Source organism: Prionailurus bengalensis, chromosome B2 (assembly GCF_016509475.1).
Source record: "Prionailurus bengalensis isolate Pbe53 chromosome B2, Fcat_Pben_1.1_paternal_pri, whole genome shotgun sequence".
Lineage (NCBI taxonomy): Eukaryota > Metazoa > Chordata > Mammalia > Carnivora > Felidae > Prionailurus > Prionailurus bengalensis.
The window spans coordinates 32243451-32269269 of record NC_057349.1 but is presented as its reverse complement, the minus strand read 5'-3'; the positions used below and the strand labels follow the sequence as shown (position 1 = coordinate 32269269).

At 53.1% G+C, this 25819-nt stretch overlaps 2 long non-coding RNA genes across 2 annotated transcripts; one reads left to right on the top strand and one right to left on the bottom strand.

The window, feature by feature from the left end:
* The first annotated feature begins 318 nt into the window (after nucleotides 1-318).
* Nucleotides 319-16990, top strand: LOC122489424. Its single transcript, XR_006298911.1, has 2 exons — nucleotides 319-551; nucleotides 16764-16990. It is a non-coding gene; the product is annotated as an uncharacterized LOC122489424 (long non-coding RNA).
* Nucleotides 15944-23883, bottom strand: LOC122489422. Its single transcript, XR_006298910.1, has 3 exons — nucleotides 20130-23883; nucleotides 16467-16650; nucleotides 15944-16161 (listed from the first exon to the last, which is right to left on the bottom strand). It is a non-coding gene; the product is annotated as an uncharacterized LOC122489422 (long non-coding RNA).
* Between the last annotated feature and the right edge of the window lie 1936 nt (nucleotides 23884-25819).

Below are 25819 nucleotides of genomic sequence, written 5' to 3'. Positions count from 1 at the left end.
CCCTGCCCCTGACTGCAAAGCCATAAAAATGAAAAAATGTTTTCATTAATTTTCATGAAAAAAATTAGAGCGCGTTCCATCCCATACCAAGACACCCAATTTCTCACAGACGGGAAAACATAGCCATTGGACAAGGAAAACAGGTTTATGGAAGGAACAAACAACGACCTGAAATTAAACACTGTGGTTTGTAACTAAACTATAACGCGAGGAACGTTTAGCTTTCCCGCACGGGCGGGGCCAGTGCTCTGACGTCAGTGGGGAAGGCGGGGCTTCTCCCAGGACCAGCTTTCCCGCGGCGCCTTCCTTCCGGGGTCGGCGGTGATCTAGAGAAAACGAACTTCAGCCAGAGTCAAGGCTGACCAGAGAGCACTTCCAAACAGATGGAAGTGGGGGCGCAGGCAACAGCCTGAGCAGCGGTGCGAGCTGCCTCTTGCTTCTGCGCTGCTCGCTGCTCGGTGCACAACAGAGCAAACCGGTCTGGTTCGTGCAAACGTGGCCCCGACTCTAGCGGATCACCCACGGGACAACCTCTGCCCGGAGACGGCCGAGTTGAGTAAATACATGGGGACGATGTCTTTGTCTGAAAACGTCATGCAGAATTATCACTTTTAGAGTAGATTTAATTTTTGGGTTTGGGGGTGAAATGTTTTTATCACACAAAAAAAGGGAGGAGCTGTTGTCTGAAAAGTTGTGTACCTTGTGGAGGGCCGGTAGGGCAAAAAGTCTCCAAGAGCAGAGCCTGAGGCAACGGCCTGTTTCTCCCCAGGACTCCGCTCCCAGTTTCCCAACCTTGTTGGTAGATGGCTTCTACACGTCCAGGTGGCCGACAGAGTTGGGTGGGGGGGCGGTTTGAGAGAAGAAGCCAACCCTTCTGGTAGTGGAGGGTGTTTGGGAATTCAGGAGACACAGAACTAGAGCTGAAGCAGGTGGGTTTTCCCTCCTGCGGTCCACCCAGGGGCCACAGCTCTATCCCCTCCAAACAGCTAGCTGAGGTTCCAGGGGAGGAAAAAAACCCTCATGAACATGGTTGGAGTCGGAGCTTCTAAGATTCAAGTCAAGACACGGGGCTGTGATTCTATAATCATGGCAGGAGTAGCAAACCTGGTTCTTCTCCCCACCCGCTTGCCTGTGTGGCGTCTGCTGTTTGTGGGGCCCAGCATCCATTTCCCCCACTTTATGGCAATAAAGCCCCTTATCTCCTTTAGAGGACTGCCCCTCTCTACCCTTGCTCGTGTTGTTTGGATAGGATTGGCTCCTCTCAGCCCCAGGCGCGGGGCCTGGGTGTCTGTAACCAGTCGGTGAAACTCCCCAGCCACAGAAATTGGTCCACAAATGAGTACATGGCCCAGTTTAGGCCCAGGAGGCACAAGGACGCTGGAGGATTCTGGGAAAGGAGCCTCTCTGCTTTCCCAAGCATTGTCAACAGTGTTGTGCTCACTGCCAGCAGACTCGAAGGAGGAAGTGTACAGACTGCTGATAGCTATTCTGTGGGAGATGGAGAGGGCAATGTTAAGATAAGGTCGACACCATGGAAGGCAGAGAGGAGTGGCAGGAATAAGGCCTTTAGTGTTATCACTGGGCTGCTGGATCCAGCCTTACCTGAAGCAGTTAACTTTGTATTCTTGAAAATTGTGTGAGCCCTTCTACTTTTTAAGCCAGTATTTTCTGCTGCTTGCAACGAAAACATTCCTTCCTGATATTCCTGGTTTCTGCTCCATAGAACACAAAAGGTCACTACCGTGTAGGACAGAAAGGAGAAGCCCTGACAAGGGGACATGCACGGGGTTACTGAAGATGGAAGTCTTCTGGGCACAGCCCATGTAGGGCTGGGGGGACCAGTGGCATCTGATTCATGATGGATAGCTCAGGCTCCCAACTGCTTGGAGACTCAGGGTTAGGTATTCAAGTCTCTCTGAGCCTGAGGCAAGAACCCATTTCCTCAAGGGGGAAGGAAGCGTTCCTTATTAAAAAGCTCTAGAGAGAGACTCCATTGGGACTTTCCCACTGGAGAAGTTTTTGCCTGCAGCAAGCTCCATCCAGCACTGCGCCCCGCCCTGGACACCCCGAGCACCACTGGGCAAGTGCTGAGGTCGGGGGGGGGGGGGGGACTTGCATCACGGCCCAAGCCCCTAGAGACTTGGCTTGCTCGGGACCCTGCTCAAAGCTGGACACTTTCCAGCTGGCTTAGAAAAGGTGTCAGCAGAGTTGACCTCAAGGCCGCTTCCAAAATCCAAAGAAGTCCACCAAGCATTGTGCCTCCTTTTCAGAGGTAGGGGGTTCAAGTTACAGCAAATTCTCCTCGGCTTTGAAGAGAGTATCCCAGCATAGCTCAGACCACAGACCTGCAGGATCCCTACTGAGGTGACAGGCCCTGAATTGTGTCCCTGTGTCTGTCAGGTGTATCTTTTTCTTTTTTTTAAAAGTTTTAATGTTTATTCAGTTTTGAGAGACAGAGAGCAAGCAGGGGAGGGGCAGAGAGAGAGGGAGACCCAGAATCCGAAGCAGGCTCCAGGCTCTGAGCTGTTGGCACAGAGTCCGACGCGGGGCTCGAACTCATGAACCGCGAGATCATGACGTGAGCCGAAGTCAGACGTCCAACTGACTGAGCCACCCAGGCGCCCCTGTCAGGTGTATCTTAACGCCCGATGCCCTGTGGGATGGGGAGAGGGCTCGGGGAGGAGCTGGAAAGCCACCCTCCCTGAGGCAGGGCAGTAAAGTTCTGCTACTGCCTTGGTCAGGTGCACGCTGCCTGCTTCTGCTGTTCTCTGTTTGTCAGACGGAGTGCGTTCCATTTTCCAGATCGGCAACTGAATACCAAGCACGGGGCTAAATGAGTGTGCTCTCCCAAGGGGCCCACATCTGGAACAGCAGCTGCGAATGGAATCACCCCCCGCATAACTTTGCAACACGCCATTGTTGTTTGCTGAGATCTAGCTGTTTTCCATACCGGCCGGTGGGGATGCGCATAGAACGAGGGTGTGATGGGGATCATCACAGCTCTGTCTTTCTGGTGTTTGAGGGCGGCACTCAGCCGGGCAGTCACCGTGTTTGTAGGTAATGGAAGCCTAAATGGCTTCCTCCTGGCCCTTCCTCTTGTTAGCAGGCCCTGCTTTTCTGTTCAGGAAGCCGATGTGGGTTTTCTGTCACCCACAAGGACCTCCATCTCCTGAGACATAACCTCTGGAGGCGGTCGAGGCCCCGTTGACTTCTAGGGTAGGTTGAATTCAGCGGGGAACACAGTGACCCTGAACTCCCAAAGTCGTGCTGCTCTGCGAGTGAGAGTTAGCCAGATTCTCATCTAACCGTCACCCCATTTCTGTGCTCAGCAACCCCGGTAAGGGGTAGGAGCTTCCTCTGGGGGAAGCTGGATGGAAGAAGGTTCAGCGTGTCCTCTGAATGCCATTGCAACAGGTCCTTGCCTAGAGGCGCTGCCCACCCCTGCCTTTGAGACGCCTTGGGTCTGGACCCAGCCCAGTTACAGGGACTCAGAGCCCATTACTCAGCAAACCTAGAGGTGGGTGGGGCCTCAACGGGCTCCTCGCTCATTGCATCCCAGGGCACCTTTGAGCAAGTACCCCTGCCTGGGATCTCTGCCCCCCAGATGCCCGCTGTCTCTTAGGGATGACCATGCCCACTATTTTCACACCATGATTATAGCAGGCTGGGCCACCAAAGCTCTACCGCTCGCTCTAAGATTAGAAAGCCTGTGGCAAGAGCAGCCCTCTGCCAGAATTCCTGGACCGCAGAGAGGGGGTAGCTGAGCCCATTTTACGGATTTGGAAAGTAAATGGTTAACAGGGAGTGTGATTGGTATTGGCCGTGTTTCATGTGTGGCCGTGAAAATGCATATCACCTACTGCAGGGTTCATAACATCCACAGCCCTTGCTGCTGCTTTGAGTCCTCCACTGGATTCGTGTCGAGGCCACACCTCCCTGGCCACACCGTCCCCAGTCCAACTGTGTGTGGCAGGGACACCAGGCAAGACAGGGCTTGCCACATGCAGGGCTCCTCTTACCAGTGACTTTGGCTCCAGGACCTCCCATTGGCCTTGATGAAACTTTCCCACAACTGCATTGCCCTCTGGGATTCTTCCCAGCCAGCCTTCCTCTCTCCCCTCTGCCCTTCCCAATGGTCAGGCTGCCTTGTGAGCTGGTGGCCCTGCCCACCTCCTCTTCTCCCTCCCCTCACAGATGTTTCCCCGGTCCCCTCTTGATGTCTCCTTTCCTGGAGAACTCGATTTCGCACATTTCACCTTAGGTCGGATAAGAGGTTCATGGATGTTTGTTACATTGTTCTTTATACCTTTTGTCTATCTGAAATATAGTAACTAATTCGGTTAAATTAGCATTTATTAAATACTGATATTAAATTTGTGTTTTGTTAATTAGTATTATCTTTTCTTTTCTTTTTTTGTTTAATTTGTAACGCTTATTCATTTTTGAGAGACAGAGAGAGACAGAGCACGAGCAGGGGAGGGGCAGAGGGATAATGAGACACAGAATCCAAAGCAGGCTCCGGGCTTTGAGCTGTCAGCACAGAACCCGACGCGGAGCTTGAACTCACAAACTGTGAGATCAGGACCTGAGCCGAAGTCAGACCCCAACCAACTGAGCCACCCAGGCGCCCCATATTTTTTTCTTAAAAGAAAAAAGATTATGAACCCCTCTCACTGGCGGTATCTTCACAGGGAGCATGAAGGGGGCGGGGTGCCCCGGAATTGATGGGGATGGGTAGATCCAGTAAGCATTCTTGCCTTGCATTGGCTCCGTTCCTCTAATTATGCCAGGGGCTTTCTCGTCCTTTTTACCCAATTAGTGCAGCTCATCGTTTGGCCCAGGTTCACAGTAGTGACTTCTACAAAATGTCAGAATTTATGCCAGCTGCCCGAGAGAGCACCCTGAGTGCAGAATTTCCGGTGACTACACCCATCTCCATAAATGTAGCCGGGTCCACGCCTACATCCCTCCCCGCTTGATCGAGGCACCCTCAGAAGTCATTCACACATGTATTCTTCATATCTTACAAATATAAATTGGTGACTTCCTGCAGCTCATTTTGGGTATGACTCTTCCAGTCCCCGGATGGTTCGTTGTACCTTCTGGACCGCGTGGAGCCCAGATCCTCAATATCCTGGGAGAAACTAAGGGTGGGCCATGAGGGGAATCAAGGGGGGGGGGGAACAGTGAGCTACCTGGGGACTTAGGGTCCTCTGACTCCTCATAAGCCTCCCAGATATCGCCATTCCAATAGGACACAAATGTTTCCTGACCAATGCCTGCCCTTTCACAGAGGGGAACAGGTAAGGTTGTGAATTCAACAGATGCTGTAATTCGGTAACTTCAAAATCAATCTGTAAGTTCAGGCTTGTGCAATTTCAACTCCCATGGCTATCTGTGATGAAAGACTCCTTCAGCGTGGTCGCCTGATGGCCCTAAATTTTATTCTGGGCCTTCAGGCGAACATTTTGATTTGAACCTGTCATTTCATTGCTTTAAATTATCCAGTGTTGGGAACAGCCATCCAGCTTATGGGCCCAGCATTCCCCATCCTTTATACACTGGCCGTGGCGGTGGCCAGATCTCTCACTTTGGGTTGGTACATGGTCCCAGGTGACTGGAAGGTATAGCACGACTAGCGGTTCACCACTGTGTACCCCTGGTAACCACTCTTCTGTCCAATCATATGGACCCGAGGCTTACTGATCCGGGCCTTGTGGAGTAACGAAAACCAATTCTAAGGAGCTCATACGTCCCTAAGGGTTTTCCGTGAATCCCACTCCTGATACCAATTTCTGAATTGGGACTATTTGGTTGCAGGCATCAGAAGTTGACTTCGAAAAGTGAGAAAGGAAGGAGGGATTTGTTGAAGAGGCAGTGGAACAGGTCCCAGAAGAGAAGGGAAAGCTAGACGATGGGCCTCAGGATGGACGCGAGCTGGGGCAGCTCTGGGGATCTGAGTAGCTTAGATCATCCCTCTGGGGCACCGCCACTCGGTGCCTCAGGTCTCACCACCTGCCATCCCCGTGTGTCTCCATTAGAGATGCAGATTCTTTTTTTTTTCTTTTTTTTTTTTAATTTTTTTTTTCAACATTTATTTATTTTTGGGACAGAGAGAGACAGAGCATGAACGGGGGAAGAGCAGAGAGAGAGGGAGACACAGAATCGGAAACAGGCTCCAGGCTCTGAGCCATCAGCCCAGAGCCTGACGCGGGGCTCGAACTCATGGACCGTGAGATCGTGACCTGGCTGAAGTCGGACGCTTAACCGACTGCGCCACCCAGGCACCCCAGGAGACGCAGATTCTTGAGAGAGATGCTCATCAGGCTGGAATGTGTCCTGGACCTCACGCTATGGTCAGGGACACAGGGATGGTGACTGGCCACCTCCCAGAAGCAACACAGAGCCAGGAAAGCTATGTGTCCCCCTCCCCTGACCGAGGAAAAGATGCTGAGCAGCTAAAACTAGCATGTGGCCCATACACCCTTTCAGTTCTGAGCCTTTTCACATTCTATTCCCTCTCTCTGGAGGGCTCTGCTCTCCTACAGGCCTTGGCATAGATATCACACACTGCCCCCCCCACCAAGGAAGTTTCTGTGAGGTCCCAAACCCAGGGTAAGTGCCCCTCCTAAGTGATTCCATAGTGCTCGTCTCCCTGTGTCGTAATGGTCTGTTTAGTTGTCTTTTTCTCTCACTGGAGCCTCAGCTCCGCGATTAAAGGGATCGTGTTGGCCTTGCTTATAACCCGCAAATCGACGAAATACATGGCACACAGTAGGGCCGCAGTAGCTCCTTGTTACGTAAATAAAGGGTGAAGATCTGGCTCTTTCACTAGCCGGCTGTGACCTCAGGGAAGGCCCCTTCCCTCTGGATTTTGGTTTCTGATTCAAAGAACGTGGACTAACAGCCTGTCTTGTTCCGGGAGAGTTTGATGGCAAGAAACAGAAATCCACTCAAGCTCGTGGGGAGTATGATGAGGAATCAGGGGATCTCACAGAACCTGAGGGCTTCACCGAGAGCTGGGCAAGGTTGGGAATCAGCATAGACGCTGGCTTCATCTGGCTCACTCCCTGGACCATGGGGCCTCATGCCTGCCTGTCACCGTTCCGAGTTCCTGCTTCTTGTCCCTGTTCATGGATGACAGGGGCCTCTTCAGCACACATGCATCAGCTCTTTCCAGCTCTTGTATCGTGGGCTGGGTTCCCAGGAGGCAGACGCTGAAAGGGAGACAGTGGGCCGGAGATTAGCTTTGGGGTGACTTACTCACTAGGTGGGCCACAACCACTTACTGCTGGCGAACCTTGGGCAGCGCCCGTAACCGCTGCAGCCTCAGTGTCTCCGTCAGTAAAATGGGGATAAGGGTAGTGTCTACACCATTAGGCGACTTCATACAACGGAGCCTGTATATGGGAGACTCTCGATAAATGTTAGCCTGGAGATCAACGATTCCGGTGGTGGCGTCTAGGGCACGGTGGCAGCGTGTCGGGGGGTGGGGCATCTGCCGTGCCCCCGTCCTGTGGGCTTCTGCCTTGGAAAGCATTGCTCACTGAGGTACGAGTGATATGACGTGCTCCTGGAGGCAGGCGGGGTCAGGGCTTGGTTTCAATTTGGGAAGTTTAGGGTCAGAGAGCAGGGTACCTGGGTGTGGGCATGCCACATGTCCTGTCGGGGGGCAGGTGGCCTTCAGCGTGGGGGGGTGGGGCAGCTCAGGGGGGGACGAGCGGAATGGCACGTGACCGGCTGGCTGGGCCCCCTCGGGCCAGCTGGAGTTCATCTCAGTGAGTGAAGTTTGGCCCTGGGGCCCCAGAGCCTCTTGTCTCTTCTTTTTTTTTAATTTTTTTTAACGTTTTATTTATTTTTGAGACAGAGAGAGAGACAGAGCATGAACGGGGGAGGGTCAGAGAGAGAGGGAGACACAGAATCCGAAGCAGGCTCCAGGCTCTGAGCTGTTGGCACAGAACCCAACGCGGGGCTCCAACTCACGGACCACGAGATCATGACCTGAGGTGAGGTCGGACACTCAACCGACTGAGCCACCCAGGCGCCCCTCTCCTGTCTCTTTTTCACTGTTGGGGAATCACAATCAAATCGAATGTGAGCCACTTTAGTGAACTGATTCAATTTGGTGAACAAAAAAAGGCAAAAGGGAGGGAAATGTGTATTGTTTCCAGCCATAGGGCCAGTGGTTAATCTCGGCTTCGGAACCCTGTGCCGGTGGTGGCTTAAAGCGAGGTGGAGTGAGGTGAGGGCTGGCTTTCCTAGAGGAGCCGATGGCCCCTGGGTTGGATGCCCTCGGGGGCCAGGGACGGTGTGGGTCAGGCACCCAGATGGGCTCAGGGCAGGCGTGCACCCTCACACCTATATACACGCATGTACACGCATACTCACACATGTGCACGCACACGCTCCGTGAGCCAAGGAGGAGGCCCTCCCACCCAGCACTCTGCATGTGCGTGTGCAGGCCTACCCCACCCCTCCCCACACGGGCCTGAGAAGCTGACCTGGCCCCTCATCGCTCCTAGCCTCGGTTTCTCCATCAGTAACGTGGGCACTGGAACAGGACTCGGAGGGCGCCCAGGCAAGCGGGGGAAGCTCTGAAAACTGCCGGGGACTTCGATCAAGGCGTGCCGGAGCTTTCTTTTGCACCTCTTGCTGTCTCCTGGTGACTTCTCTGGCACGTGTCCTGAGTCTGTGGCCTCTGGTCTCAGGAAAGGACCAAGTCACTGATGGCCTGGCTGCGCGTCTTCTCCCAAGTGACCTGCAGCTTAAGCCTTTCCCACCAGGTCCCTTTCGCAGGCAGGCACCAGGCAGAGTGGTGAAGAGCCCAGCTCTGGAGCCCCGCTGCCTGCACGTGTGTGACCTTGGGGCAGTGACTGAACCTCTCTGTGCCTCAGATTCCCCTTCTATAAACTGGGGCATGCCGGCTGGGTCTCAGGGGTTGTTGTGAGGGTCCAATGAGTATATAAAGCTCGTAGAGCTGTGCCGGCCTGCAGTGAGCACACAGGAGGGTTAGCACTCCCGGCAGCAGCAGCAGCTGGGTGCTGGAGAGAGCCGGGAGGGGTACCCTAGGTCAAGTACATGTTGATCTCCATGACAAGGCGCTCTCCTGACCATTGATATCAGTATCTCTGGATGTTGTCAGGACATCAGGATTGCTAGAACTCTCCAGGTGACTCTACTGTGCAGTAGGACCGAGAACCACCATGTTAGCCAATTACTGGCCGGGCGGCAAGTCTGGGTGACAGGCACAGCCCACATGGAGGCACCTGGGAGTCCAAGCCGAGCATGACTACAGGAGAGCTTCCTGGAGGAAGAGGCAGAAAAGGTGGAGGACAAGGCTGATGGGGGCGGGGCGGGGCGGGGGTGCGGGGATAGGTGGTGGTGTGGCTGAGGCGGGAGGGACCCTGGGGCTCAGGTGGCCGCTGGGCACCTCCTCAGCTGGCTACCTGCTGCCCGCCCTCCTGGCCAGGATGCCGGCTCCTCCCAGCTGCCTCTGCTTTTGGGTTCTTCTGTCTCCTGGGGCGCCTGCGCTCCAGCTGGCGCCCGCCTCGTTAATAAAGGCAGATTGCTGCTCAGCTCGTCCCCAGCACTCCTGACGGGGCCATTAATATTCCAGGGAAGATTAACTCCCCCTCTGCTCCCTCCCCTGCAGCCGCTGGGCCCTGCCTGACAGATGAGGGCCTCTGACTCAGACAGAGATGACGCCTAGAACCTAGGCAGGGGCTGCCTGAGATGACCTCTGGAGCTCAGGTGCTTTTCCTGCCTCTCTGTAGGCCCTTCCAGGTCTCACCTGTGAAGGTAGGAGAACATGGATGACAGATCCTGGAGAGGCTGAGTGGGGCTGTGCTCAGTCCTGGGACTCTGGATGGAATCTTAAGGGATCTAATGCAGTCTTTTTATTTGGCTCAGAGAATGCGAGTGACCTGCCTGCAGTCACGTGGCGAGGCGGACCCCAGGACCCCTGACTTTGGGCTGAGCAGCCTTTGCACATCCCTAGGGTCTGGGCAGAGGGATGACACCCCACATGCTCCCCAGAGGCCTCCTGGCATGGGGAACTGTTGGCAAGACTGGGGCCTCAGTGAGGCCCACCCACCTCGCTGCGGGGCCTTGGCCTGGACCTGCTATACTGGGGGTGGGGGTGGGGGGGGTCCTTGAGGGACTGGTGGGCAGGATAGGACCAGAATGCTGCCCCAGGGGCCCTGGACGTGGCTCCTCCCTCCAGGTAATCTCTGATCTCTGGTAGCTTCTTCTGTGCCTGATGGTGGCCAGGGGTGGGTCCGAAGGTGTCAGGAGCTCTGAAGGAGAGTGGGAGGCAGCAGAAACGGGAATCCAACCGTGGAGGACTCTAATTTAAAGGACCCACCCCTCCCTTGAATTCCATTTCTTCTCTGCCAACCTCCAGCTCCCGACCACACGCAGGCACATATACCCCCCCAACCCCACACCTACCCCACGCCACATCAACACCCCCACATATACACACACCACACAATACCCCCACACACACACACGTGCCAACACGCACACTCAAGTGCATGCACAACTCATCCATTCCTGGGCTTTTGATTAGCACGTAAAGGCTGCTGACACCCAAATCTGTGACTGGTCCAGTCTCTCGCCGAGCCCCAGACTCCTATCTCTATGATAGAGTGACCCCCAATGAACCACCTCCTGGTACTTACGCCCTGTCTAGTCCCCTATTCTTGAACCAGGGCTGGCTCAGATCACGTGGCAGAGGTGATGCCGGGTGGCTTTGAAGGCTGGGCCATTAGAAGCCTTACTCCCAGGACAGTCCTTGGACTCTGGCCTCCATGCTGTGAGGAACCCACAGCCCCAGCTGAGCTCCCGGCCCGCACCACCTACCAACAGGTCAAGGAAGTCATCTTGAACCTCCAGCCCAGTTGAACCTTCAGATGACTCCTCCCCCAGCCATCACCTGACTGCAACCTCATAGGGGGAACCCTGAGCTAGAAATGCCTGGTGGGCCAGAAAACCCATAAGAGAGAAATTGCGTGTGGTGCCACTGTTTGGAGTAATCGGCAATAGATGATCAAACACAAGATGAGGTTGGATGAGACTTAAAGCAGGAGAGCCTAGATTTGGGGGAATCCGGGCTGTGGCACTTAACACGGGTCGTCCCGTGGGGCCACTATTGGGGTAGGACGATGTTTCTCCTGAAGGGAGCCAACAGTCCCTCATCCACACACACAGCAGATCTGGGCAAAGAAAAGGAGTACATGGGACTGGGTCTTAGACCAGGGGTGTTACGAGTAGATCTGGCTGCAGATAACCAAAAATTCTCAAATGGTATTTGCTCACAATGGAAGGATGTTTCTCCTGCATGATGTCCAGAGGTAGGCAGTTGTGATATTGTGATTTACAACAAGAAGTATATATTTGGCCTTATATACATGGTCTATGCTTCCTAGCACAGAGCTCCTAAAGGTGTCCTTTGTTATGTTAATGAGGTGACTTTTGGACCCCACCTAGGATGGGGGACTGGTTGCCTGGAGAACCAATAGAGCCATGGAAGGGTTGAAACTTTCAGTTCATGTAAGCGATGAATCACGGGAATCTATCCCCAAAACCAAGAGCACACTGTATACACTGTATGTTAGCCAATTTGACAATAAATTATATTTAAAAAAAAAAGAAAAAAGAAAGAAAGAACCTTTCAGTTCCACCCCTCTGGGGAGAAGAGAGGGGCTGGTGATTGAGATCAATCACCAACGGCTAATGGTTTAATCAATCGTACCAATGTAATGAAGCCTCCATAAAAAAGCAAAAAGATGGGGTTCAGAGAGCTTCCGGGTTGCTGGCCACATGGGGATTGCACACTCAGAGGGTGTGGAAGCCCCAAGCCCCCTTCCCGTACCTTGCCATATGCCTCTCTTCCCTCTGCTGCTGGTTCCTGAGTTGTATCCTTCTATAATAAAAACTGGTAATCTAGTGTTTCTCTGAGTTCTGCGGGCTGCTTTAGCAACTTTACAAAACCCGAGGAGGGGGTCATATGAACCTCTGATTCAATCGGTCAGGAGAGGTGACAGCCTGGGCTTGCGACTGGCATCTGAAGTGGGTGGGGGCAGTCGTGTGGGACTAAGCCCTTAACCTGTGGGATCTGACACTATCTCCAGGTAGACAGTGTCACAACGGAGTTATGTAAGCCACCCAGCTGGTGTTGGAGAATTGCTTGGTGATGTGGGGAAACCGCACCCCCCATGTTGAAACTGGGTGCAGACAACCCCTTAGTAGTTGAGGCCAGTGCCAGTGCGGCACTCTGGTATCTAGGGCCCAGACTCCAGGGGTGCCCTTTACCCTGTATTCTGTGTTCTGTTTATCATAGAATACAATGGAAAGTGTGCACCATGTAGGGTATGTCAGACTTTTTGCTCTGTTGTGGGTGGCTTCTATTCCCAAAGTCACCCCACCTTGTGATCCAAGGTCACTGCTGGAGCTCCAGACATTACATCTGCATTCCAACTGTCGGGAAGAAGGAACGATGAAGGTCTCACCTGCTCCCTGGATAGACACTGCTTGGAAATGACACGTTTACTTCTACCCCATTAGCCAGACTTACTCACGTGACCATATCCAACAGCAAGGAAGGTTCTCCTGGATGGGTACACGTCTAGCTCACTCAGGAGCTCATAGAGGCGAGTGGGTACTGGGGACGTTAGCAGACTCTATGGTAAGGGGACCCGTTGCTTTCTGGGTGCAGGGATCACTTTGGCCCAGGTCCCAAGGTATGGGGAGGTCGTGGGTTAAGAGGCCTGCGGCCACGTGGAAGGAAGAAGAGGGCAAGGCCAGGAGTAATGCAGGGCGCTGGCCTCAGATGCAGGGCGCTGGCCTTGGGTGTGGTCATGTGATAGTTAAATGTGGTCATGTGATAAGTGAAATTTACCATAGGACCCAGCAAATCCACTCCTAGGAATTTACCCTGGAGAAATGACAACTTCCCCCCATACCAAGACTTGCCGTGAAGTTTTCAGAACAGCTTTGTTCCTAAAAGCCAAACGTCAGAAGCAACGTAGCGGCCCATCACCTGGTGGAGTTCTATTTGGCAATGAAAAGGCACAAACTACTGCTAAGCACGTGCCACAACACAGACCTTCAAGTCGTCTGCTTCGTTGAAAGAAGCCAGATGGAAGAGGTCACATATCGTAGGATTCCATTTATGTGAAATTTCCATGAAAGGCAAACCTGATGGGCACAGGAAGTAGACTAGGGGTTGCCAGGAACGGAATTAACTGTACATGCATTTAAAGAATCTTCCTGGGGGGTGCCTGGATGGCTCAGTCGGTTAAGCAACTGACATAAGCTCAGGTCGTGATCTCGTGGTTTGTGAGTTCGAGCCCCGCGTCAGGCTTTGTGCTGACAGCTCAGAGCCTGGAGCCTGCTTCACATTCTGTGTCTCCCTCTCTCTCTGCCCCTTCCCTACTTGTACTGTCTCTCTCCCTCTGTCAAAAATAAAGATTGAAAAAATAAATAAAAGAATCTTACTGGGTGATGAGAATGAGCTAAAGCTGGATTATAGTGATGGTTGCACAACCCAGTCCATTTACTAAATATTGACTTGTCCATTTGATGTGGGTGAATTTTAGGATATATATGACTCATTAAAGCTATAAAATAAAAGATATTTTTTTTTTTAATTTTTAAATGTTTATTTTTGAGAGAGAGAGAGACAGTGTGAGCAGCGGAGGAGCAGAGAGAGAGGGGGACGCAGAATCTGAAACAGGCTCCAGGCTCTGAGCTGTCAGCACGGAGCCCGATGTGGGCTCGAACTCACAAACCGCTAGATCATGACCTGAACCTACGTCAGATGCTTAACTGACTGAGCCACCCAGGCACCCCTAAAAAAGATATTTTAAGAAGTCACTTCCCCAGAGCGGGCTTCAGGGACACCTGTTCCCCACTAAATGCAGCCCTCCTTACCTTGCCTCATGGTCCTTGCTCCTCCAGCCTTGTGTCAGGTGGAAACTATTTGTGAGGGATGGGTTTCATGTGGACGCTCCCCTCTAGAATGGATCCTCTGTGGGAAAGGGCCCAGGCCTATTTTCTTTTAAACAGCTTTCCTGAGGTATAATTTGCACACCATACATTCACCCACTTAAAGTATACAATTCAATGGTAGCACGGATTAATATTTTCACAGATAAGCACAATTATCATTGACTCCATTGACCGCGGAGGCAATTTGAGAATCTTTTCCTCACCTCAGAAAAAAGCCCACACCCATTCCCTTGCCTCCCCTCAGCCCTAAGCAACCACTAATCTATTTTGTCTACAGATTTGCCAATTCTGGACATTTCTCATAAATGGAATGACATGGGATGTAGTCTTCCGTGGCTGAGTTCCTTTGCTTATTAATAGGCATAACGCTTTCGAGACTCATCCATGTTGAGGCAGTATGTAACGGCACTCCATTCCTTTTCATGGCTGAACACCCTTCCATTGTACAGATAAACCACGTTTCGTTTATCCATTCATCAGTTAGACAGTTGGATTGTTTCCACCTTTTGGCCATTACGCATAGCGTGTGCGCATTTTTGTGTGGACATATGTTTTCATTACTCTTGGGTACATACCCAGGAGTGAAATTGCCAGGTCATACGGCAACTCTAGGGTTTAACTTTTGATGTCAGGCTGCTTTCCAATGTGGCTGTACCGTTTTACGTGCCTGCCGGAAGACTTTGAGGGTTCAGATCTCCCTGCACCCTCCCCTAGGTTTGTTACCTGATTTTTCGATCGTGGCCTTCCCAGTGAGTGTCAAGGGCTATCTCGTGGTTTTGATTTGTGTTTCCTTAGGACTAAGGATGGCAAGCATCTTTTCATGTGCTTATGGGCCATTTGCATATCTCTTTTGGAGAAATAGCTCTTCAGATCTTTTGCCCATTGAAAAATTGGGTCATGTGTCTTTTCACTGATGAGTTGGAAGGGCTCTTTATTCTAGATACGAGTCCCTTATCAGATATACGATTTGCAAATATTTTCTATTCTTTGGGTTCTCTTTTCACTCTTTTGATAGCATCCTCAGAAATACACAGGTTTTAAGTGTTCATGAAGCCCAATTTACTTTTTTCTTTTCTAGCTTGTGCTTTTGGTGTCATACCTAAGAATCCCTTGCCAAATCCGAGGTATCCCGAGGTTTCCTTCTAAGAATTTTATCATTTTGGTTCTTATAAGGAAGTCTTTGAGCCATTTGGAGTTAAATTTTTTTTATATGGTGTAAGAACAAATGTCCAACTTTATTCTTTGGCACGTGGCTATCCAGTTTCCCCAGTGTAATTTGTTTAAAAGATCCTTCTTCCCCCATTTGGGTGGTCTTGGCATTCTGGTTGAAAATCAGTTGCCCACGAACACATGATTTTATTTCTGGACCCTCAATGCCATTCCATGGATCACATTGTATATCGATCTACCCGTAAGCTGGTACCCCACAGTTGTGAATTCTTTTTTTTTTTTAATTTTTTCACGTGTTTATTTTTGAGAGAGACAGAGACAGAATGCGAGTGGGTTGGGGCAGAGAGACAGGGAGGCACAGAATCTGAAGCAGGCTCCAGGCTCCAGGCTCCCAGCTGTCAGCACAGCACAAAGCCCGACACGGGGCTCGAACTCATGAGCTGTGAGATCATGACCTGAGCTGAAGTCGGACGCTCAACCGACTGAGCCACCCAGGTACCACCCCCCACCCCTGGTTTTTTTTAATTGAAGAATCATTGCCATATACTATCCCCCTAGTTTCAGGTGTCAATTATAGTGATTCGATATTTTTATATGTTAACAAAACAATGTCCACAGTAAATCTAGTTACTGTCCGTCTCCACGCACTGTTGTGAGTTCTGTTACTTTTTTTGTCACCACCTCATTGCCCAGAACACTGGTTCACATATCTGTTGGGTGTTTAGAGCCCAGCAAGTAAATACCACCAGGAACACACCTGTAGTCCAAAAAAGTTAGGTTTATTTAGCTTGAGCGGCAAAGTACATGCCCTACAGGATCTCCAGAGAATCTCAAAAGGAAGGTCCCAAGAGAGGCCTCTTAGAGGGTTCAGGTTGGTGCGGAGCGATTCGAGAAGAGGTCGGGAAAGCAGAGGCGGTCTGGGGTTGGGTGCTGTCTAGAACTTGGAGGGGATTCAGTAACAGGGATCCTCATCAATACCTAGGAGGGGGGAGGATTAAAGTCAGCTGGAGCCGCTGACCCGGAGTGGCCGTGTCTGTGTGCCCTTCTGAACATGGTCTTTGTTCCTCCGGGGACTTCTTGGTCTGATTGTCAGCCGGGCTGTTTTCTGGAAGCCAACAGATGTCCCCACAGCAGAAGAGCTAGAGCTCCGACAGGCAGCCAAGGCAGACCCCACATAGCCTATGTCTACCTCTCAAGCTTGTTTCAGGGGCCAACACACGGACAGGGGGCAGGTGGGCAGGGTGGGACGTGCCCACTGGCCAGAGTCCAGACCACCAACTCACCGTGTGGGGTGCCCTAGTCGTGTTCCTTTCCTGGGCCTCAGTTTCCTCATCTGTATTATAGGGAGATGGGATGGACTGTGCCTGGACCTCCTTCCAGTTCCTGATCTGTGACGTAGCTGTCTTCATATGCTATTTCAGACGAGATCGGGCGCGTTCAGGGTGGTATGGCCGTAGACTTCATATGCTATTTCAGAGAGAGGGAAATATTCGGTGAAACCGGCCCTCCACCCCCACCACGCCACACACACACACACACTCACTTTCTCTCTCTCTCTCTCTCTTCTCCCCACCACACAGCTGACGCATCTGGCCTCAAGTCCCTATTCAGTCTTTCAGCTCAGCGGCAACCAGACATTTGGATTTTATACCTGGCAAGGTTTTCTAAAACGTTCTTGGGATCCACATAGGGTTGCCAACATTTTCTTTTGTCAAATAGGACATGAAAAGCCGCAAGTCCTACCACCTGTTGCAAGCACTGTGTCACGAAAGGCTAACAAGTAAAATAAAGGATAACACTGCCTCGACCCCCTCATTTCTTGGACCATGGAGGAAGGTCCTCTTGGAACGGACTGTTCTCACCTAGGTTTGGGCCGGGCTGCCTCATTTCACAGCTTTGACTCATTAAAAAAAAAGCAGATACCACGGAAGAGTCGGCCTCAATTGTCCGTAAGGGAATGATGGGCTCTTGGAGGGGGTGCTGGCAGGCAGACGGAGGGGTGGGAAGAGCTCAGATCTTGGCTCTGGACCCCAGGTCTCTGGCAGCCGCGCCGACCAAGAAGGACCCACGGGCGCACAGACGTATCTCCACAGCCTCCCTAGTTGTGAGATTGGAAACACAGGCCTGGGAGAAAGCGTGGAGGACTTGTGAAGCTCTAAGCAAATGAAGGCTGAATTAGACTCGTCCCTCGGGCCTCAGCGCTTCCCTAACTGGCCCCTTCTTCGTCCAGGCATTTCCCCCTCCAGTGTTCACCCAGAGCCTGTGAGAAATAAGGGGTGTGTGTGTGTGTGTGTGTGTGATTCCAGTAACCTCCGGAGGTGTTTTTGCGGAAGGGAGTAAGAAGTGGAGAGTAAGTTGTCTACCCCCAGAATGATGTGGTGGGTCTGGGGTTTTTCTTTAACTCTTTAGGGTCACAGAATGACCCACGGCATCCGTGGGTTCCCTCTAGACAGTGAAGCGAGAATTTAAAGATGGGACCCCTCCCACACCCCAGCCCAATCTCCCGGGGCCTAGAATGCACTCGGCTACTGTGCCTTTAAAAAGCGCTCCAGTCCACAAAGGAAACCAATCAGCAGATGGGGGAGGAGCGACTTGGGAGCCTGGCCACCAGCCTTGCCTCCAAGGAAGAGTGACAGCCTCCTGAGGGAGCCTGAGCAAACTTGTTTAAAGGAACAGTGTCCCAGATGGGCCACTCTCAAGTCTTAAGACTTCCAGAGCTCCTGAATTGACCAATGCATCCTCAGAGTGCCTGCCGCCCCCACCCCCACCCCCAAGATGATAATTTGCTGGGAAGGACGAGTGATTTATCTGTCTAATTGGGCTTTTATTTGCATTTTAAATCACGCTCTTTTGCTAAACTAATGGACCCCCTATTTATAGATGACTCCAACACAAAGTGACTACTAATTACTACAATTAATATCACGTTAAGGGCTTGCCAGCCAACTTCACAGCAACTTGTATCGCCTACTCATTTTCAATTAAGGCACATTGACAGGGAGAATACGTGGTTATTAAGAGCGAGCCCTGGGGTGTAATTACCGCTCACAAGGTCATTAAGCAACTCCCCTGCAGGGTTGGCACCTTGGAGCCTGGGGGCCGGGGGCCCAGATCTGTGCCCTACCCTGGGGCCATAAAGCCTCAGTGTCCCAGGCTGCCAGGGCAGCTGGGGGCCTGGCTCTGAGCTGCCCGGAGGTGGAGTAGATGATGCCAGAAGGGGTTGGGATGGGAGAGCCAGGCAGGGAGGCTGAGGAAGAGATCCGCCCTTTCTCGAAGACAGCCACCAGAGAGCTGAGGGAACTGCAGGCTTCCTGGAGCAGCAGGTGTCTATGGAGGCCTCCTCCGGGACAGGGAGGGGGTTGGCAGCAGGGCTGTGGGACTGAGGGGATGAGCTCCCCAGAAGGAGACCAGCTTCCAGAGCACTGTGGGGGGGCAGGGCCTACGAGCCTGGCAGGTAGAGAATGGGCTTCAGGGATAGGAGGAGGTCCCGGCTCCAAATGCAGAGGAATGGTCCCTTCTGACTAAGAGGAGGAGACCTTGAAGGTGAAGAGAAGCTGTGGCAGAGAAAGAAAAGGCCTGGAAGGGGTGGGGAGGGGGGCAGAGGCAGAAGTCAAGGGAAAGTGAGCACCTCGAGAGGGTGCTCTTGTGGCTGATGGTCCCCTCATTCTTCCTCTTCCCCTTGGCAGAGGCCAACCTGCTATGAACCAGGTACAGGCTGGTGGGGAGATTCTGGAGCCCAAACCCCCACCAGGCAACCTGTGGCCTCAGGGTCAAGGACGCTGTGGTAGGGTGATGAGAAGCCCCTGGCAATGGCATGCCGGAGCTCCTGAGGGCCCATCTCCAGCCTTCCCCATTCTGCCTTCCCCCATTCTAGCACTTCATGTTTACAGCTCAGAAATTACCATGGTGGTGGGGCGCCTGGGTGGCGCAGTCCGTTGGGCATCCGACTTCAGCTCAGGTCATCATCTCATGGCTGATGAGTTCGAGCCCCACGTCGGGCTCTGTGCTGACAGCTCGGGGCCTGGAGCCTGCTTCAGATTCTGTGTCTCCCTCTCTCTTTCTCTCTCAAAAATAAAGATTTTCAAAAAATTAAAAAAAAAAAAGAAGAAATTACCGCAGTGGAGGATTCAGACCACAGAAGTCTGCAAAGACTGTGGAACAGGGTGTTTTTTCCCTCAGGTAACCAGCTGCTGAGCAGATACCGGCAGTTACTGCCCTGGGTCAGCCCATCAGGGTGGTGTGTAGGGCCTTCTTTGATGTCCTTAGCACTTGGCCTGTGTACGTGTAGTCTGCCCAGGACTGAGTTCCACAGGCACCCAGTGGAAGCCCACTTCTAAGAAGCAAGCCACATGGGTAGCACAGGGGCTCGCAAATGAGGCCGGATCCCCGTGGTCCACTCTAGACCTGTTGTCTTGATTTGGGAAAAATGCATAGGTCTGGGGAGACCCTCCCTCCCTGTCTCTGGCCTCAGACCCTCCCTAGACACCCCACCACCCAGGCTGGCACCCACCCTCACCTGCGGCCTCATCAGGAAGGGGCACTGGGCCTTCACGGGCCAGAGCAGAGGGGAGGGGCTCCTTCTCCTCTCCTTCTCCTTCTCCCCAGGGAGAACTGGGGTAGGCGTGAGTGTGTGAGAAGTTCCTGCTGCCCCTGCTCTTCTGGAAGGTTCTTCCTACCTGCCCCCTCCCCGACAAATCCTCCCCAGGCTCTGTCTGTACCACGTCCATTGCCTTGTTTCTTGGCACCCCTACCCTTTCTAAATCGCTTCTAGCGGCTTCTCTATTCCTCCTCTGCTCCCCAAGTGCTGGATGCTGCATCAGTGTTGGTGGAGAGAAGGGGGAAAGGCAGGGAGAGGGGGCGGGAGGAATTATAGTTCTGTGGATCAGGATTAGGTTTGCCTACGCAAAAATGATGGGGGACAAACAGGACAGAAGTTTCTCTCTCACCTTGATACTGGCAATCCGGGGCTGGTCCTTGGTGGTCAGCCGTTGCTCTTCTGTCCTCACAACGTGGCCTCCTCTCGTGGTAAGAGATGACAGCCAATCACTTGTCCGCCTTCCAGCCCAGGGGCAGCGGGAAGAGGAACACACTTGTCCCCTTTCCGGGCTTCCTGAAATCCACACATGGCCGCACGCGGCTGCCAAGGAGGGCTGTGGGATTGTGCAATCACTTCATTTCCACCCCAAAAGCAGGGTTTTATCGCAAAGGCAGGGATGGATGTGGAGGGACGAGAGCAGTCCATCACGCAGTGACTGTGGCACTCCTTGACAGGATGGTCAATGTCGGTGACGGTTGGAAGGACTCCTGGCCCTGGACAGCTGCTGCCAGCTGCCACACCCCACAGTCCCTTTGGGGATGGCTGAAAAGGTGTCAGGGTCCAGGAATCGGAAGAACCAGGGCGGTCTTCGGTCTCCTTTCCTGGCCATTGAGACGTTCCCCGCTTCTAGGGCTGGGACTGGGCGTTCTCGCCTGGCCCTCTGTGGAGCCAGAGAACTTTCTTCCACAGCACAGGTGTGTGTGCAGTTGAGGGCCCAGCCAGGAGCTGGCAGCCCGCCCCCAAGGCTGTCGGGAGGGAGGGGGCGGGGAGGAGATCCTTAAATGGAGGAGAGGGGGCTGGAGGGTGACAAGAAGCAAGGGCCAGGGCATTTCAGATCCAGAGAACCGAGACGAACTGAAAGCAGAGACCACAAGGGGCAGGGGGCACTCAGAGAGAGGTGGGCAGTTTGGTGGGACCAGAAGCGTGGGCTGAGTGCGGAAGGGGGTGGAGAGAGGTTAGGGCCATCTGTGTTTCCACGTAGTCCTACGTGATAGCTCAGTTTCCCCACCGGCCCCCCCAGCACTTGCTGTATGTCAGGCATCCTTCTTAGAATCGGAAATGCTTTATCAGTATTTTTTTCCTCCCCAGAGATCCCATGAGAGACAAGCTGCCCGTTTTATAGGCTCAGATGTGCCCCGCTCAGGGGCTAAGGAACCTTGCCATAAAACCCAAGTAGGAAGTGCCACGGAGTGCAGCCCCAGAAGGCAGGGTATCACACAGCCCTGCAGAACCTGGGACTGTCTCCCCAGGAGCTGGGTCATTTCCTCACCCCCACCCCCCAACTCAGGCTCAGTCTCTCCTAGCTGTGCTCACCCTTCCAGTAGCATCCAGTATAACTTCACCTAGGCTTCCTGGGGCTCCCACCGACTTTTCCCCAGCTCCCACCAACCTCCCCCCCCCCCCGCCCCACCTCCCTGGCAAATGAAACCTACACCTTCTCCCACCACTCAGGGCTCAAAAGGCAGTCAGAAGGGGGAGGCAGTCAGAAGGGGGAGGTCACCAGGGCTGTGTCTCCATTCCTGGGCCAAGTGCAGACAGGATTTTTCTCTGGGCAAAGAGTATGTTTAGGGGCTTTAGTCCACTAAGCCATCTCGCTCTGAGTGGCAGGAACGGAGCTTGGTGGGGGGGGGTAGGGGTGGGGGAATGGGGGTGGGAAGGGGCTGTCGCTGCCCACCAGTGAAGAGAAGGCATAGAGTAGGCACTAAATAACTGATAAGCACGCTTCTTGTCTTTCCCATCATAACACAAAGTGCTTTGTGAACATTTCCGGTTACTCATGAAAATCTACGAATGACTATCTTCTTTTACGACAATTTAAACAAATTTAGCATTTTCATTTTTCCCCAAATTTCCTTTTTAGGTGTAGGTAGGGATCAGGTTTAGATTCGAGGTTATAAAGCCCAAAGAGAGGATTCGGGTGGCATGATGGAGTAGAACCGGATGCCTGGATTTGGTAAGAAGGAGGCGAGTGACTTCGTGCCAGCCTTCTGTGGCCGCACTCCTGCCCAGACCACCCTGGCTGCAACCCCGTGCTGATCCTGCCCCGCCAGAAAGGCGGGCTCCTAGTCAGCCTCTAGTTGGCCCTTAGCTAGAGCCTAGTCAGTCCCCTCTTGTACCGGCCCCTCTTGACAGAAGCCACACCTCCTCTTTCATATGGAAGAGAGTATCTACTGAACCCTGATCTCCCTTCCGTGAGGCCCCCTCCTTTATCCTGCACTCTTGCCCCAGCCCCCCACCACCACCAAGTACCAAGAGTTAAATGCCCTGAGGTCACCAGCCCTGGTGCTCCAAGTAGGGCCTTAGGTGCAGGGGCTCTGCTGAGGCCTGTGATCTCACCCAGCCCCCCACCCCCCAAGGACCCCGCAGCACCAAGGGACTGCTCCCCAGGCCACCCTTGGTTTTATTCCCTGCCCCACACCCACAGCTCTGGACGCCCTGCGCTGGGCCTGCTTCTCCAACCTCGGTTCTTCCCGCACCCTCCAGATTCTTCCCTGTTCCTTAGCTGTGTCACTTGTCACCCTCTTGGATTCCTTCCCAACTTGCTCTTGTCTGCCTTTTAGGTTTTAGCCAGGACAGCTCCCGCCTCCTGGAAGTTCTCCCTGCCCATTGCCCCCTCTAGACTGGGATCCACGCCTCTTCTACGTGCTTTCCAATCCGTTGTGCTGTCCCCAGCCTCCACTTACCCCACCACTGCCCCCTCTGTGGTGGCAGGGGCCATATCCATCGTGCTTTCTGCCAAATTGCCATAAAATGCCAATCCACTCTTCAGGGGCCAGCGGGAAGGCTGCTGAAGCCAGGACTCTGCCCTCCACGTGGGGGCCTTTGGCAAAATGGAGGAGGAGACAGGGAGGCAGCTATGCCAGGGCACAGTCGACTGGGGTGCTGGTGTGCACCCCAAGGCCCTTCGTCCTCCCTGGTGATTCTCAGTGACTGCACATGGGGATAGCACGTGAGGCGGTTCTGGCTGATGAGATATAAGCATGAAGGGGACAAGCCCAGTGCGCCCCATCAGGCCTTCTGTCCCTTTCCTCTGGGCATGGTCCCTGGAGGAACATTAGCATCTTCTGAGCACGAGGGTGGAGGTGACCTGCTAAGGACGACGGAAAGACAGACAAGGTCCCGATGGCCTGGGTCCCAGCCCCAGTTTGCCAACCTCCGCAGTTCCTCTCCCAGTGGGTGCCTGGGCCACTGGCCAAGACCCTTGGGAAGACTCCTCCTGCCCTCCTCAGATGTCCTGGCTGCCCACCGGGGACCTGGAAGCACCTCCTTTCCCTGCCACTGTGCCATCATCCCTGGTCAGGAGACTGTTCAGGCACCCTCCTGGGCCACAAAGCCCCGTCAGGATGTTCCCAGGCTCTTACAACCTTTATGACACTGCGTTCTAATCATCCATCTGAGCTGAGGACCTTAGTCCTCCTTTCCCCGGGAGGAGGGAGTACTCAGCCGCCTGATCTCCAACCCTGTGGTCTGTCTAGCTCCCCTACCCACCTTGGCCTGTTCCCTGCTCCTGGAGGGTCGATTAGGAGACCCTAAGGAGGCACTCCCTTGATCCAGCCTCCAGGGATCATCTGGACCTCAAGGCTGGGGGCGTGTCTGGGATCCAAGCACAGATGTGTGTGTTGAGCTCCTCTGTTGTAGACTTTGGGCCCAGGATGCTACACAGGATGTTCAGTCCAAGGCCATAGGTGGAATCCAGTCAGTATCAGCGCTTGGCTCTCTGGGTCTCAACGCTAATGACCCAGTAAACACCTTGGAAAGGACCAGGGGATGCTGGCAGCCAGGGAGCCCTCTTTTTAAATTTTTTTTAAACGTTTATTTATTTTTGAGACAGAGAGAGACAGAGCATGAACGGGGGAGGGTCAGAGAGAGGGAGACACAGAATCTGAAACAGGCTCCAGGCTCCGAGCTGTCAGCACAGAGCCCGACGCAGGGCTCGAACTCACAGACCCTGAGCTGAAGTCGGCCACTTAACGCACTGAGCCACCCAGGCGCCCTGGGAGCCCTCTTGAGTGAAGGCAGAAATACTACATCTCCTGACAACAATGGTGGCTGATGGGGAAGGGCTGCACATTTAACCAACACGACACAATTGGACAGAGAAAATGAAATTTATTTGGGCTATAGCTTAAAAAAGCTGTGCCCGCCTTTTGGGATGAGCACTGGGCGTTGTATGGAAACCAAATTGACAATAAACTTCATATATTGAAAAAAAAAATTAAATTAAATTAAATTAAAAAAAAAAAAAAAAAAGCTGTGCCCGAATGCTCAATCTGGTTTAAAGTCCAGTCCCATTCACTGATGGAGAGTCTCTGCGAGGCCCCATATGTACCTGCTCCGGTCTTCAGGGTGGGACTCCTTGCCCCATGGGTGCAGGGTTGTGGCTCCTTCTGTGGCCCGAGCAGTGCCCCGGCTGGCACTCTGAGCCAGTTCCGGCCTCCACGGGGTCCAGCGCGGTGTCCACGCTGGAGTGACCCTTACACCTGGGCACCTCCAGTCGAAAAGCCAGCCTCTTCTGGGTCTTTCCTAAAGCACATGGGGACCAGGGCAGCCCAAGAAAACTAAAGAGTCTGACCCTGCAGTCTGCCCATGAAAGGTGGCCCAGGTGTAGGTCTGTGCCCAGGTGGCCATGGGGACACTTGCCCTTTGTTTTCGATGTACTCAGCTAGTAATGCTCTCCCCAGAGGCTCTGGGGCTGAACCCTGGAGAGGGGTTTCTCTTTCTCTCTTCTCCTTCCCAGGATCCCTCCTTTTCTGTCTGGACCTCATTTAAGGAAAAATTCCATAGTCCAGCTCGCTCAGCCTGGTCCTCAACATACCACTGAGGATGACAGAGAGAGTTAGACACTCTTTTTTCAGAACTAAAACCTAGTTTGCTAACCCCTGGGATTGTAGCTAATGTAGGCGATAGAACCAGGCACTGGTGATTTTTTCCACTGCCTCTTTGTCCTTTCTAGAACAAATTGGAATGCTCCCATATGCCAACTTTAGCTATAATGCTGGGTCACTTCCCTATGTGGCCTTTATTCCTGGGTTTGCTCCCTTGCTCCCAGATGGGGTTTTTTTTTTTTCTTTTTTGGTGTGGAAATTGGCCAGTCCGCCATAGGAGTTGATGTCATCCTAGTCCATTAAGAGCCCAAAGCCCCATCCCATCCCCAAACCACCCCAATCCCTGTTTTGCATATATTCTCTTCCTGAAAACTTGAGGCTAGCAGAAGGCAAGCACCTCGTGGAGGAAGAGTCTCTGGCCATTCAGACCCAAGTTCAAGGCCAGGCCACCATCCAGAGGGACCCGGCCCCAGGGACAGTCCTGACACAAGGCCCTGACCCCAGGTCCTCTATACTTCCAAGCTCTTCAATCAGGGACAATGCTTTGGGACTAAAGCTCTTCCTGGCTCCGACCCAGATTCTTAGGAGGCAATTCTCACACTCTCTCTGCTTCCCCTTCCTGCAAGTAGGGCCCACATCATTCCTGCACCTTCCCCACTGTTAGGATCCCAAGTGCCATACACAGGCTTCTGCTTTAGTGGCTATTTGGGACTAACCCTTAACCCTCCGTCCATCCCCTTAGCTTTACCTACTCCAACTTCCTAAGTCTATGAACTTAAGTTATGAACCAGACTGTCAGGCAGGATCAGTCCCAAAGGGGACTGCCTCCTTTGAAGTCCTTCAGTGTGGGTGTTCCTGCCCAGAAAGCCCCCTCGTCCTGTACCATCCAGTGAGCATTTCATAAGACCCCTTACTTGGTCTCTGACTGACAGGGGTCCTGTGGGCTGCCAGGGAGGCCCAGGGACTGATACAAGGATCTGTCATGGCCCCCATT